The sequence below is a fragment of the Piliocolobus tephrosceles genome, chromosome 4 (assembly GCF_002776525.5).
Source record: "Piliocolobus tephrosceles isolate RC106 chromosome 4, ASM277652v3, whole genome shotgun sequence".
In the NCBI taxonomy this organism is placed as follows: domain Eukaryota; kingdom Metazoa; phylum Chordata; class Mammalia; order Primates; family Cercopithecidae; genus Piliocolobus; species Piliocolobus tephrosceles.
Window position 1 is genome coordinate 163,577,445 of NC_045437.1, and position 14,025 is coordinate 163,591,469.

The 14,025-nt window shown below is 38.2% G+C and overlaps 1 long non-coding RNA gene across 1 annotated transcript; it reads left to right on the forward strand.

Annotated features, from left to right (window-relative positions):
• The first annotated feature begins 1,263 nt into the window (after window positions 1-1,263).
• LOC111527792 lies at window positions 1,264-13,577 on the forward strand. Its single transcript, XR_002726765.2, has 3 exons — window positions 1,264-1,449; window positions 6,248-6,411; window positions 13,280-13,577. It is a non-coding gene; the product is annotated as an uncharacterized LOC111527792 (long non-coding RNA).
• Window positions 13,578-14,025: the final 448 nt, after the last annotated feature.

Here is a 14,025-nt window from a genome sequence, read left to right on the forward strand (position 1 = left end):
CTAGTGAAGCCGTATGGATCTAAAGTTTTCTTTATTTGAAGGTTTTAAACAAAGAATGCAATTTGTTTATAGATACAAGATAATTGAGATTATTACTTCTTCAGTGAGTTTTTGTAGTTCGTATATTTCAAGGAATTCGACCATTTCACCTAAGTTGTCAAATTTATGGGCTTAGAGTTGTTCATAGTGTTTCCTTAATGCACTATTGATGTCTCTGGAGTCTCTGGTGATATCCCCTGGCATCCTCTATGTTGGTAATCTGTGTTTTCTTCTTCTTTTTTTTGATCTGTGTGGCTAGAGGTTTGTTGTTTAGAAACACATACATCTGTGATAAAACTTTCAAGATAAGCAACAATAAACACAAGAGTTCAGTGTAAAGGTCACCTCAATAGGGGACAGGGGAGGGGAATTAAACGTGGAGGTTCTAGGGCTTCAAAGATATTTATAATCTGGTTCTTAAAGAGTATGCTAAATATATGGGTAAACAATTATTAATCTTTAATTCACTATAATCCACATATTTGTATGTGTGACATATGATGTATTCATCCTAAAAATGACATAATACATATCTCAGGAAACTTGCAAATAACCTGGACTCCATAGTTTTGTGCGGATGTTGGATTTAGATTGCACAAGTAAAGGATGATGACCCTAGGAGACATGATAATTAGACGAAAGACCAACTTTCTACTTCCTTTACCTAACTCCAGGATGAGTATAAAATAAATATTCTTTTTGCTTTCCCGAAACCCATGCTGGAGGTGAGAATTCATTCTCACACTCTAAACATCCTCTCTCACGACTAGTCTACAATTATTCTTAAATTCAGAGAGTATTTTGACCCTTTGAAGAGACTGAAAAGTTGAGTGTGCCTAATGGTTTGTATGTGGAATGCCCCAGGCAGAGGGACTTCCTAGGAGCTAAGCTGTTGCTTGGCTATCTTTGTGCCGTACGTGACTTCTGTTGGAGTTCCAGCATTAGCCAGAAAGTCTAACATATATTGCCAACCCTCTCCCTGTCCAGAACTCTTGTGGCTGGCTTTAAGGCAGATAGGGTGTTTATTCCATATCCTTGATGATAAACTGTGATCTTGTTCTGGGGAATGTCCCTTTTCCCATTCAAGTGTATGATCATATTTTCAAGCAACCGTGTTTACATTCAGCCTGGAAACTTTCTGCCCAATTCTCAAGTCCTACCGCCAGCAGCTTGGATACTGCAGAATGCTGATTTAGCTCATAGGCTGCATTGAGCCACATTGCCATGGTAACCAGCAGACAGACCTGAGAGAAGCAAGGCTGCAGAGAAACTGTAGCCATCACCAAACAGCAAATCAAAGGGAAGTGTCTCAGGAGAGATTTCTAATTATCACACATTTGTCCTTGCAGCCAAACCAGGATGCAATGGAAATGGTGCCTTTGGCACTAGCATCTTAGGTCACAAAATCAGGTAAACTTTCCTGGGCTCCTTTGGGAATGCCACAGAGTCTCCTGCTGCCTTAGGTGTATTGAAATAGATTCTTACATTGACCTTTCCCTTAGAGTTGTCAGTGATAACTAAAATGCTGTACAGCTTAAGGTATTTTATGGATGGCAAGGCAATTTAAAAAAGTCTCACATCTTTAGGGGGGTGAGCCGGATATAATAGCTAATAGCATCTGAGATGATTCTGACATCTTAACGAGATTGCCTCTGTTGATTCCTTATTTTATTCTTTTTTACATTCTCTTTAATATAAGCAAGCTTATTTCAATAATCTTTAATGCAAGTGGAGTACTAACTGATATGTTTATATGCAAATATATGCAAATCATATAGTAAGATAGGGCTCCTAGGGTAACAACTGGTAACATCCATGTTTACTTATAAAGAAAGTGCTCAAGGTTACAAAGCTATCACGAAAGATTTACTAATAATTTGCCGGGGAAATAGTTGTAGAAATCCTTTTTCTGCTTTTCAATGTGCTGAGATCAAGGCTGTCTGATTCTTGAGACAGGGAGAATGTGATAAATGAAGACACAACATCACATGAATAAAATTCGAATTGCCTGTGCTAAGAGAGTGGCTTTGAACTTCTCCTTGCAGTCGGACCAAGCTGCAAAGGCATCTGCATTAGTAGAGGTCTTTAACGTATCTGTTCTGCATTAATTCATATTTCTGAATGGCATATGCTGGAGGCTGGCCTGAATCACCTTTGTTTTATTAAAGGTGCATTTAAGGTCAACTACCACTAACTGCATTGTTAAATATTGATTTAGCCATTTGAATTAATGTAATTTTCAGTACTTTTTCTACTTAATATACACCAGCACTCCCATGACCCAGTCAGACAGAAGATCAATACATGGGCACTCAGCTTGTATTGAAGCTGGGGTTGACTGCTTGCTTGTTTTCCTGTGAAGGCCAAAGTGTTCAAGATAATGGGCTATTGGCTTATCTACTTACCTTCTGCAAAACTTGTGAATGCTTTCATCTCTTGCAGGATGTTTTTGACCTATTTAGTGATCAATGTCTCTCAGAGTTCTGAGCGATTAGGTTTCCCTTGTCGAGGAACAAATGGTAGCAAGAAAGCAAAAACCCAAACCTGAAACATTAAAATAGCCAGGTCGGCACTACATGGATTCATATTTCAAGACTTGAAACAAGCCTTAGGTTACTTTACTCAGCACTTTCATCTTACTGGTGATGAAACTGAGAGTTTAAGTGACTTTTCAAACTGCTAGAGTCAGAACTAGAATCTTTGACTTCTAAAGATTCACTTTTCATTGTACTTATTGACTTGTAGTGTGTATCATTTATTTTTCTGCAAACTGAGGCAAAGTAAAGGAATTTTGTGACCATATTCATTAAAAATATCATTATATCAGGCTGGTATTAAAATGAAATAGTTTATTTTAGTGGACTCTAAATGGAGACTCCATCCCTATGAGCTGCCATGAGAATGTTGCCTCCTTGGTAAACTTTCAGCTTAGCTCTCTAATCTCTAGATAATACCAACTGGCTTCACTTACTCTGGTTTATTGAGATCAATTAATCTGTAGTTGGTGTATGTTCTTTTCCTGCCTACCCTCCAGTTAAGCCTAGAGGTGCCAGGGGCTGTCTTTGCCACTGTATACAAAAAGTCTGCCTAAGAATGCAGCAATCATTTGAGGAAACAGTCAAGAGTCAGAGACCAAGCCCTGGCAATGTGAAGTGTCTGGATTTAGACATGCCTAAAGTTAGTGATACCCCTGAAAATTTAGATTATGTAAGTGAGTAAATACCCTTATTTGCTTAAACTGTTTTTTTTAAAAAAATACAACAGAGTCTCAACTTCCTGATGAATACATAAGCTGAGTTGGGTATTTGGGAAATACTTGGATCTTGATGGTGTAGTATCAAGCTTCAAAATCATGGGGTAGTTTCACAAAAATTTCTTACAGCATTTCTAAATGTGTTACAACAGGCCAGGTAATAGGTCTCAGGTAAACATCTATATCCAAGATCCCTCTTTTCAGTCTGTATCTAGACAAACAGATGTACGGTATGACCATTGTAAATTGCCATTTTATGTTCAAAGTCATTACATAATGTCAATGCTTCCAGGGTTCAATAATACCTTAATGATGGTAGGGTATCGTCTTCATTGTAAAAGCTAAAGTTATCTAAGTTGGTTTTTTTGGTCAAAACTTTCACTTTAGGAAAATTTTTCTGTTCCAAAACTGAAATTGATTATTAAGAAAGGAAAGCACAGAGATTGAAATTACAGACATTTTAGCACTGGAAGAATAACCGTGGAGATGGTTGGAGACTCAATTTACAGGTAACACTGAGGCCCTGAGGATTTAGATGACTTGGCCTCAGCTGTACGCTCCTTTAGCGGTGGAACTGACACTAATACCCCCATCTCCAACTGGACAGCACTTTCCTCCGTTCTGACATTCACAGCCTGATGGACTTGCTTGTCTCCTCTTATTTGGTAGCATGCTGGGAGATACTTTCTATCACTGGGCTGCCTGCGGTCAAAAATTTCTAATGTTTAGATGATACAGGACAGTAGCACAATTTACTGACAGCTGTGGAAGTAATTTGGTTTATGTCCACATTTTCTAAGTGCAAGCAAAGGTGTAGCACTCCAGTCCCTGTAGAGCTTACGAATGTAATTAGAAAATAGAAGTTTAAACCAGGCAAAAAGAATTAAATTAAGTGGAACAAACACAATAAACAGAATCAAATCTTTTGTCTCAGCACCTGGTTACAAAATGAGGCCCGGGGATCAATGATGAGAGCCACACAGCTTTTAGGTAGTATCTCCACCTGCAAGAGATGGTAGTGGATGCAGATTTGTTCATTCCATTGCTTTGGGCAGTTTTTATTCACATCACATAGACCTCCTCACAAACACTCTGCAGTTATGTGCAATTAAATGAACTTATTGACGTAAAGGATACTTGATATATTAAAAAATATTAAATATTAATGATTTTTGCCTCTATGTATTGGATGTAGTGTTCATGGAGAAAAAGTATAAGAACTGTAACATCAAAATTATAAAATGTCTAGATGTGAAGTTCATAAAGCTGAAACTACTTTTTTCTTAAACAAAGGCAGATGCTTTGTGTAGATGGATATCTTTTTCTGTGTTCTAGGCATTTGCTTTCATTTTTGAAACCCTTTTAAGTGCTACATGAGGCACCTGGCCCTGGAGTGAAAAGAGATTAAAAACACCTTGGGGAATCTTAATTCCCTCTAAATCACTTTTTTCTCTCTTAAAAAAAAGAAGTTGGTCTTGAATGAAATATGGAACCTTATCCACCTTGCGAATAATCTACTCTCTTCTCCTCTTGCCTCAGAGTTCCAGGGCTTGCTGACAGATAGGGGGTGATTAAAAATTCTCGTCATGCCCATGTGCCTTGTGCCTTCTCCTTTGTCATTCTGCAGTTGGGTATCAAAGCTGTAGCATCTATGTTCTTTGAAGACTAAGCAGGTTGGACATGCAATTTAGATGAAAAACAATTACTCTGTGTTAGCTTGCTTTTGGCAAGAGTGTATTAAGGCTCATCTCACTGATGGGAAACAAAAGCTGCACTTCATCTTCATGAATTTCACATGAGGGAGAGAGAGAGAGAGGAGGAAACAGTTTTCTGGCAGGAGCTTTTCTGCATAACCTTTCTCTGATGAGTGGGTTCCTTTCTTGATAGAATACCCTCAGTATTGGCTTGGATAATAATGTGTTTCTCTCGATGCACAGATGGTGCAAATGATCATGTGGTTCTACTGGTGGGGAGCCTTTGAAACACAAAAAGAGGGCTAAGCAGATGAAGTACATTCTGTGGCATTTTTTTGAACTTACGAAGGGAAGAGAATTAATAGCCATATTGTGCTGGTATCTTTTGTTATAAATGTGTTTGGTTTTGAGAAAACAAGCAAACAAAAGGCAGATTTGCATATTTGTGAATCATCTATGCTTCGAGTGAAATTGCACCTTGAGGAAGAGCACTTTATCTCTATGAGTTCAGTTCAGGTAGTTACACTAGATCACCAACTTGTGGATAACATGTCACACATTTTTTGTGATGTCAGAATGAGTTCTTGGCCTTGACTGTTGAACATCCTGAGCCAAATGGGACAGTTGCTGAGTGAGGACACCAAACCTACTCTTAGGAGGCACATATTGCAAACAATATTATCCAGATAAAACACACAAAAGAAACATCAAAGGTAGTACTGAAAGGGAATAAAGGTCACCCCAGGCCAGCAGGCATCACATGTGTCTACAGAAATGTTGTTAAGGGGAATAAGGCCAGATTTATGGATATGAGACCTGTGCAATCACTTGAGGCCCTATGCTTGGAAGGCCTCATGCTTGGTTTGAAAAATGGTTTGGCTCTGTGTTCTCACCCAAATTTCACCTCGAATTGTAATCCCCATGGTACCCTCATATTGAGGAAAGTGACCTGGTGGGAGGTGATTGGATCATGGGGGCAGTTTCCCTTATGCTGTTCTCATGATAGTGAGTTCTCACTAGATGTGATGGTTTTATAAGTGTTGGACAGTTCTTCCTCCACATGCTCTTTCTCTCACCTGCCACCCTGTAAGATGTGCCTGCTTCCCCTTCCCCCATCATGGTAAGTTTCCTGAGGCCTCTCCAACCATGCAGAACTGTGAGTCAATTAAACCTCTTTTCTTTATAAATTACCCAGTCTTGGGTATTTCTTTACAGCAGTGTGAAAATGAACTAATATACTTAACTTGATGCTCTGTTCTAGCTGTCTTGAAATTCTTACTAACTTTTGAACTCGGAACCCTACATCTTCATTTTGTACTGGTCCCCACATATTTTATAGCCAATCTGAAGGAGGAGCGAGAGGTGATGGGGGATGAAGGGTGTGGGGAGTGTATGCTATGGCTGCCTGCTGTCAAAGTTCTCCAGGTATGACATTAGAGTACAACTCTCCTACTATAACCAGTAGAGTCAATTGCTCCTTGAGGGCAGGCAGAGTGAATGGTATCTTCTGGAGATAGCTTTGAAAGAAAGGTCGCTTTCCCCCCATGAGCTATGTGTCTCTTCACGTATTCACATCAGCATGTTATATTCTTAGAGTCAAAACTTGTACCATACCTGAAGGTAATACTATGTGAGTCACTTCAAAATAAGACGTGTTTTGTTGACTCGTGGCTAACATGTAGAAAATCTATGATTTTTTTCCTAGAAAGTAAGGCATAGATTTCAGTTCAGGCTATGAACAGATTTATTATTTCTGTATGACATTTGTGGTTTTAAGTTAAATCGCAATTTTCCCTTATAGTCTGTGGTTAAATTCTAATCCCTAAGCTAGTTAATGTTGGAGATCTGATAAGATTCTACTAAATTCTTCAATTTTAAATATATCCTATAATGAAAAAGTGGTTCTAGGCTTGCTACGTATGTTGTAGGACATTTATGAGAAGAAATACAGCATAGAGAAGAGGCTTTTATTGAGACAGAATTGGATCCAAGTTCTGGCTCTGCCACTGAAGAGCTCCTTGCTGTTAGAAAAGTCATTTCATTGCATTAAGATAGTTTCCTCAATAGTAAAATCAGGAGAAGCTTATTACTTTTCATGGGTTATGTCAGTATTAAAAGAAATAGCAAATATAAAGTGATTAGAATAGTTCATGGCATGTGGTGCAGGTGTTTTTAGAAGTATATGAATTTAGACTGGGCATGGTGGTATGCATCTATAAACCCAGCTTCTTGGGAGGCTGAGGAGGGAGGATCACCCGAGCCTAGGCATATGAGGCTGCAGTGAGCTATGATTGCGCCACTCTCCTCCAGTCCAACCTGTGTGACAGAGTGAGAACCTGTCTCTAAAAAACAGCAGCAACAAAACAATATGAATTTAGTTATTTGTAGTTACCTGGCTATTATTCACTCTTCTTAATATTAACCTTATTGTGTGGACTAACCTCACTATTTAAAGTCCATGTTCAAATGAGATTTCATCCTAAATGCATGTAGAAAAGAAAGGAAAACAATCCGGAAAGTATAAACTAACTTAATTTTTAAGCATATTTATTCATAAAATGTTTATAACTTTTCTATGTAAAGTATGTGACTTTTTACCCAATAGGCTTAGAATTAGATCTATATAGGGTGTACATAAAAACTTTTTCAACTCTGAATCTGAATGTTTCCCTTTGTCTTTTACAGCCTCCCAAATGTCCACATAGATAATATCAACCCTCAATGCAAATTACAAGAATGTTATTTTAAAATGTAATAAAAAGTGACCAAGCTGACCTAAACCCCACCACAGCATGAATAGCTTCCATTTATCTAGCCTTTAGTTCACTAAATGGTAAGTATATCAGTTGTAAGTCCACCGCCATGTGTCTCCCTTAGAGAAGGCCCTATTTCATGGTTAACATCATAGCTGTGAAATTGAAACCTCTGCTTTCCATCCTATGAGGGAGGCCCTCTGTGTTGGGGGTTCGGGTGGGGTTTAAAAACATAGGATGTTTATAAAGTCCTGATGAAACTTTAAAATGTAAATACAATATACGAAAGAAACTTGTAAACATCTCCTGCAAACCTATTTTGTAGAGTTTTTAACACTATACAATTCAAAAATCTAGACCAGCACAACCACCATCTTTGGTGATGCATTGTTCATTCTGATTTTCCAAGCCATTGAGAACATTCTGCACTTGGTGCTGAGTGATTTCATGAACTGCCATCTGTGAACACAATCCTAAATTTATTCACGGTTTGGTTTTGATGAGGAGGCAGGTTTATGTAGGACCTGTTTTTTTTTAAAGTCTGAGTGGGTTTTGAGAATGCGGCCCAGTAATTCATCCCAGTCTACTCATATTTTCTTAAAAGGGTATCATGGATGAACCATTAACCCTTTGAAATAAAATCACCCAGGAAGAAAACATGATAAAAAATAATGAAATTGTTATAATTTAGGGAAAAACTTCATAACATCTCAAAGTAATACCACATAAACTGTGTATATATTTTACAAAAAGAATCAGTTACACTTCCCTGACAGCAGATATTGAGTAAAATCAACATTAATATTAAAAACTTTCTATTAAAAATTCAAATTGTGTACTTTTATAAAATCACCTTATGTATACATCCACATACCCCCATCTTTAAACTTATAGACATTTCACATTGCTGCATAGATCTAGTAAATGTGTTTTCTGCCTTCCAAGGGACATGCATTTTTAAGTGAATAAATCACTTAAATGAGTCAAAGGATTGGTACGCTGTGTTAACAGAAGGAAACTTCTATCACTTTTAGAAAATATCTAAACTCTCTTTCAGAGACTTCCTTTTCTTCTAAATTCCTGGTTAGGCCGGGCGCGGTGGCTCAAGCCTGTAATCCCAGCACTTTGGGAGGCCGAGACGGGCGGAGCACGAGGTTAGGAGATCGAGACCATCCTGGCTAACACGGTGAAACCCCGTCTCTACTAAAAATACAAAAAAAAAAAAAAAAAAAAAAATTAGCCGGGCGAGGTCGCAGGCGCCCCCTGTGGTCCCAGCTACTAGGGAGGCTGAGGCAGGAGAATGGCGTGAACCCGGGAGGCGGAGGTTGCAGTGAGCTGAGATCCGGCCACTGCACTCCAGCCTGGGCGACAGAGCAAGACTCCGTCTCAAAAAAAAAATAAAAAAATAAAAAAAATAAATTCCTGGTTAAACTAAGAGAACAAAATCCGAAGTCAATGAAATTTTTACTAGAATAGTTCTAATTTTAATATGGTATTTGGTTGTAGTGTTAAGGGGGAGTAGTTTAGGAAATACTGTTTTCTTTTCATAATTCTTTGAAGTTATTTATTTCTTTACCTAACTTTTTTACACTAGAAATTTTTGATTAGCTGTCATATACTTTCATCACACCATTTTATGACTTTTAAAAATGAAGTTATAATAAGTAATATTGAGTGACTTGCATTAGGGTGGCCACTGTGGATGGACCCTTAGTGGGGAGGAATGTGATTCAGAAAAAAAAAAAAAAAAGTCTGCGTCACAGTAAAAAAAAAAAAAAATGTAGGTTTGGGGCCTGCTGACTTTCTTCAGCATCATGTTGCTCTAGAGCAATTGTATATATACAATTCTTTCTCAGACTTCATGGCTATAACACCAAAAGCAACGACAACAAAAGCCGAGATTGACAAATGGAATCTAATTAAACTGAAGAGCTTCTGCACAGCAAAAGAAACTATCATCAGAGCGAACAGGCAACCTACAGAATGGGAGAAAATTTTGCAATCTATCCATCTGACAAAGGGCTAACATCCAGAATCTAGAAAGAACTTAAACAGATTTACAAGAAAACCACATCAAAAGGCGGGCCAAGGATATGAACGGACACTTATGAAAAGAAGACATTTATGCAGCCAAGAAGCACATGAAAAGCTCATCATCACTGGTCATTAGAGAAATTCAAATCAAAACCACAATGAGACACCATCTCATGCCAGTTAGAATGGTGATCATTAAAAAGTCAGGAAACAACAGATGCTGGAGAGGATGTGGAGAAATAGGAATGCTTTTACACTGTTGGTGGGAGTGTAAATTAGTTCAGCCATTGTGGAAGACAGTGTGGTGATTCCTCAAGGATCTAGAACCAGAAATACCATTTGACCCAGGAATTCCATTACTTGGGTATATACCCAAAGAAATATAAATCATTCTACGATAGACACATGCACATGTATGTTTATTGCAGCAATATTCACAATAGCAAAGACTTGGAATGAACCCAAATGCCCATCAATGATAGACTGGATAAAGAAAATGTGGCACATACACACCATGGAATACTATGCAGCCATAAAAAGGATGAATTCATATCCTTTGCAGGGACATGGATGAAGCTGGAGACCATCATTCTCAGCAAACTAACACAAGAACAGAGAACCAAACCGCTGCATGTTCTCACTCATAAGTGGGAGCTGAACAATGAGAACACATGGACACAGTGAGGGGAACATCACACAGTGGGGCCTGTCGGAGGGGTATGGGGCTACGGGAGGGATAGCATTAGGAGAAATACCTAATGTAGATGACGGGTTGATGGGTGCAGCAAACCACCACGGCATGTGTATACCTATGTAACAAACCTGTACGTTCTGCAAATGTCTCCCAGAACTTAAAGTGTAATAAATTTCTTTGTCTTAGTTTCTTAATCTGAAAAGGTGGTTGTTTAGATTGGAAGTAATGTGCAAAGCACCCAGTACACTAGATAGAATGATATAGTTGATGGCTAACAACACTAATTACAGACAGGTATATGCTGAACCCTTCAGACTTCCTATTCTGCACACAGTTTGCAGAAAGCCAGAGTACTCAAAAACTTATGAAGTGCCCTTGAACTCCTTTCTACAGAGTGGGCTGTGAAAATCTACAGTAACATACATCCTTATGCCACAGAATAGAGTTGTGCTCAAAAATAGCCTTTTGACCTTTCTTTGGTTTTGCTTATAACAGAAAATAATGGATTTTTTTTTTTTTTTAGGTCTTGGAATACAGCATCATGCTCAAATGAAGTAGTTATCTTTACCAATAAATATGAGTATTGTCCTTTTTAGAAGAGCATTTTCCACTTATATTCCTTACATTATAAAGATATAAAATCTAGTCATGTTTTCTTGCTTGAAATCAAGACTTTGTTTAGCTAAAATGAGCAGAACTTCCAATGCTGCCATTCTCAAATGCAGTGTTTTCTTTTTGGTGGTGAATTCAGAATTTCTCTGTACTTAAAAATTAAAACACATGTGGCATTTTTTCCTTAAAATCAGTTCAGAGATCTATTTCTATTTTAGATTATCCCCAATTTCTACTTAAGAACTATGAATTTTAATAATCAGCAACCAGGTCTTTCTACGCATCAGGCTGTTGGCTGTAATTAAACAAAATGCCTAGAGTTTTCCAGTTGGATGGATATGACAATGAATCAGTGATCAAAAATTGTTGTCGAATGAAATAATACCAATAGGGGCCATCTGCGTTTGCTCAGAATTCATATGGTTCTGGCATGTATCTACTTTTCTATAAATCTTGAGCTTCAAAGAGGCTGAAAATTCTTTTTGTAATGATTTTTCCTGGTTGATTTTGCTTAATAAAACTAATGTACAGTTAGTTGTTGAGAATGAATACAGAAAAGGGCATTGGGAACATGTGGCTTTTGTCTAATTTCCAGGACAAGAGGCTAGTACCTTTGAAAACAAAATCTATTCTGAAAATGATATGGAACATATGCTAGAGTAATTTTAGAGTCTGCATTCATCTTCAACATGAAATCCTAGAAACTTTGAGAGTATTCACTGGAAATCCAGAAATCCTTTTTTGTTCTCACACATTTCTTCTTCTTTCAGTAAAAGCCAGACCTGGGCTGGTGCCAGCATTAAGCCCTAGGGCAGTTGGAATGAAGCTGACACCAGGTGAAATTCCACGATCTATCATACCAGCTACACAGGGAACTTAAATACTTCACCCCCAACATTTTGACACAATGCAATTATTTTGTTTTTGACAGACAGCATTTGTTTGTTTGAAAAGGTTATTGCTAAAAGTACCATCTTCAGATAAATGTACTCAGATTTGTATTTTAGATGTATTTCACAGCTGCACTTTTATAAATAGGTCGAAAAATAGCTAGATACTGATTTATGTTTGACAGCTCATTTTAGTGGTATTCAGAATTTCTGCAACGATACTTTGGCTTGTTCCCTTGAGTCTTCACAGCTCATGAAAACTCCAAACAGCATTAAAGGCACACAAAAAAATCTTTAATATGATATGTTCAAACCTCAGTGGATTATCTTGCTCCAAATTTTCCAAACTAGCTTCAGTTTGGAACCATTTCCTTCAATTCTTTGTTTGAACAATTATTGCAGTTGGCTGAATATGTTCAGTGAATAATGAAAGGCTTGCTCAGTGTTAATTTAGACAAGAAAATGGGCCAGGTGTAGTGGTTTATGCCTGTAATCCTAGCACTTTGGGAGGCCAAAGTGGGAGGATCCCTTGAGCCCAGGGGTTTGAGTCCATCCTGGGCAACATACAGAGACTCTGTCTCTCAAAAAATAAAAAAGCCAGGCATGACGACACCACACCTGTAGTCCCAGCTTACTTGGGAGGCTGAGATGGGAGAATTGCTTGAGCCCCGGAGGTTGAGGCTGCAGTGAGCTGTGCTTGCACCATTGCACTCCAGCCTGAGTGACCAAGCAAGACTGCCTCAAACAAACAAAAATTGCCCAGGCCAAAGTGCTATATCTGTGGATAAGTGTGCTTTTTATGTGTTGGTTTTTCCTGTTTATAAAAACCATGGATTCTGGAGCCTGACTGCCTATCTTCCAAATGGGCTCTGAAGGGAATGTTGCATACGTTTCCAAACTTCTTGTTTCAGTTTCCTCATCTGTACATTTTGGACACCAATAGTGTTTTCTCTTCATGATGAGTTATGAGGATTAAGCAAGTTAATACACATGGAAAATTTAGAAATGCTTGGCTTATGGGGGATCTGCAGTTATATATGTATATATGCATACATATATGTATATGTTTGTATCTATACCTAGATGTGTATGTATTATATGAACTATGTAGTATAAATAGTAACTGATAATAATCTTTCATCTTATTCCTGCTTCCATCATTGATTATGTGAAAGTTGTACTACCAAATGTGTTGAGTAGCTTATGAAATAACTCAACTAGACTCTATCAAAGATATAAAGAAAATACATGTAGCTGTTTTGAAAAAAATTGTCATAAATTCTCTCATTTGATCCTCAAATATTTTCAAGGTCCAGAGAGGATTTAAGTTGCTGGAATAATCCCCCCAGTCTTCCAGATGTGATTATATAATTGATGGAATCTGGATATCACTGATCATAAAACACAATAAAGGACCTAAGGCAACATCTTTGTACTTTCTCCATGTGGGGAAAATGTTTTTGTTCTACTTGGTAAATGGCCTCTCCAGTGTTTCTTGGAGACCTCAATAAATGATTATTTTCCAGCATTCCATCACATGCCAAATTTCCCTGAGGCTCTGGTCTGTCAGCACTTGTCCGGAAGCCGAGTACAGACATGGCATAGGTAAAGTGCACAGTGAAGATTGCTGCAGGAAAGTCTGAAGCCCTTCCCTCTTGAAGATGAAAAGTCTTCTGGACTCACCCCCACCCCTCCAGATCGTAAGACTGACTCTCGTTTGAAGATGAAAAGTCTTCTGGACTCACCCCCACCCCTCCAGATCGTAAGACTGACTCTCGTTTGAAGATGTGTGTTTTGCTTTACTTTCCTCTGTGAGTGCTCAGCACAGAGCAGTATCTACTTTTCCTGTTTTACATTTTTCATTTTAAAGATCCAATTACCTCAAGTCCTTTTCTTGAATAGTGCAGTGGGCCTGCTGACCTAATAATTCTCTCATCTCTAATTTCCATCATCATCTCTACTTGAAGCTGCATCACACATACACCCACCTGAATGTGTGAGAAGGACAGAGACAGTTCCCCCACCGCAGGAAGAAACGGCTCATATCATTTGAGAG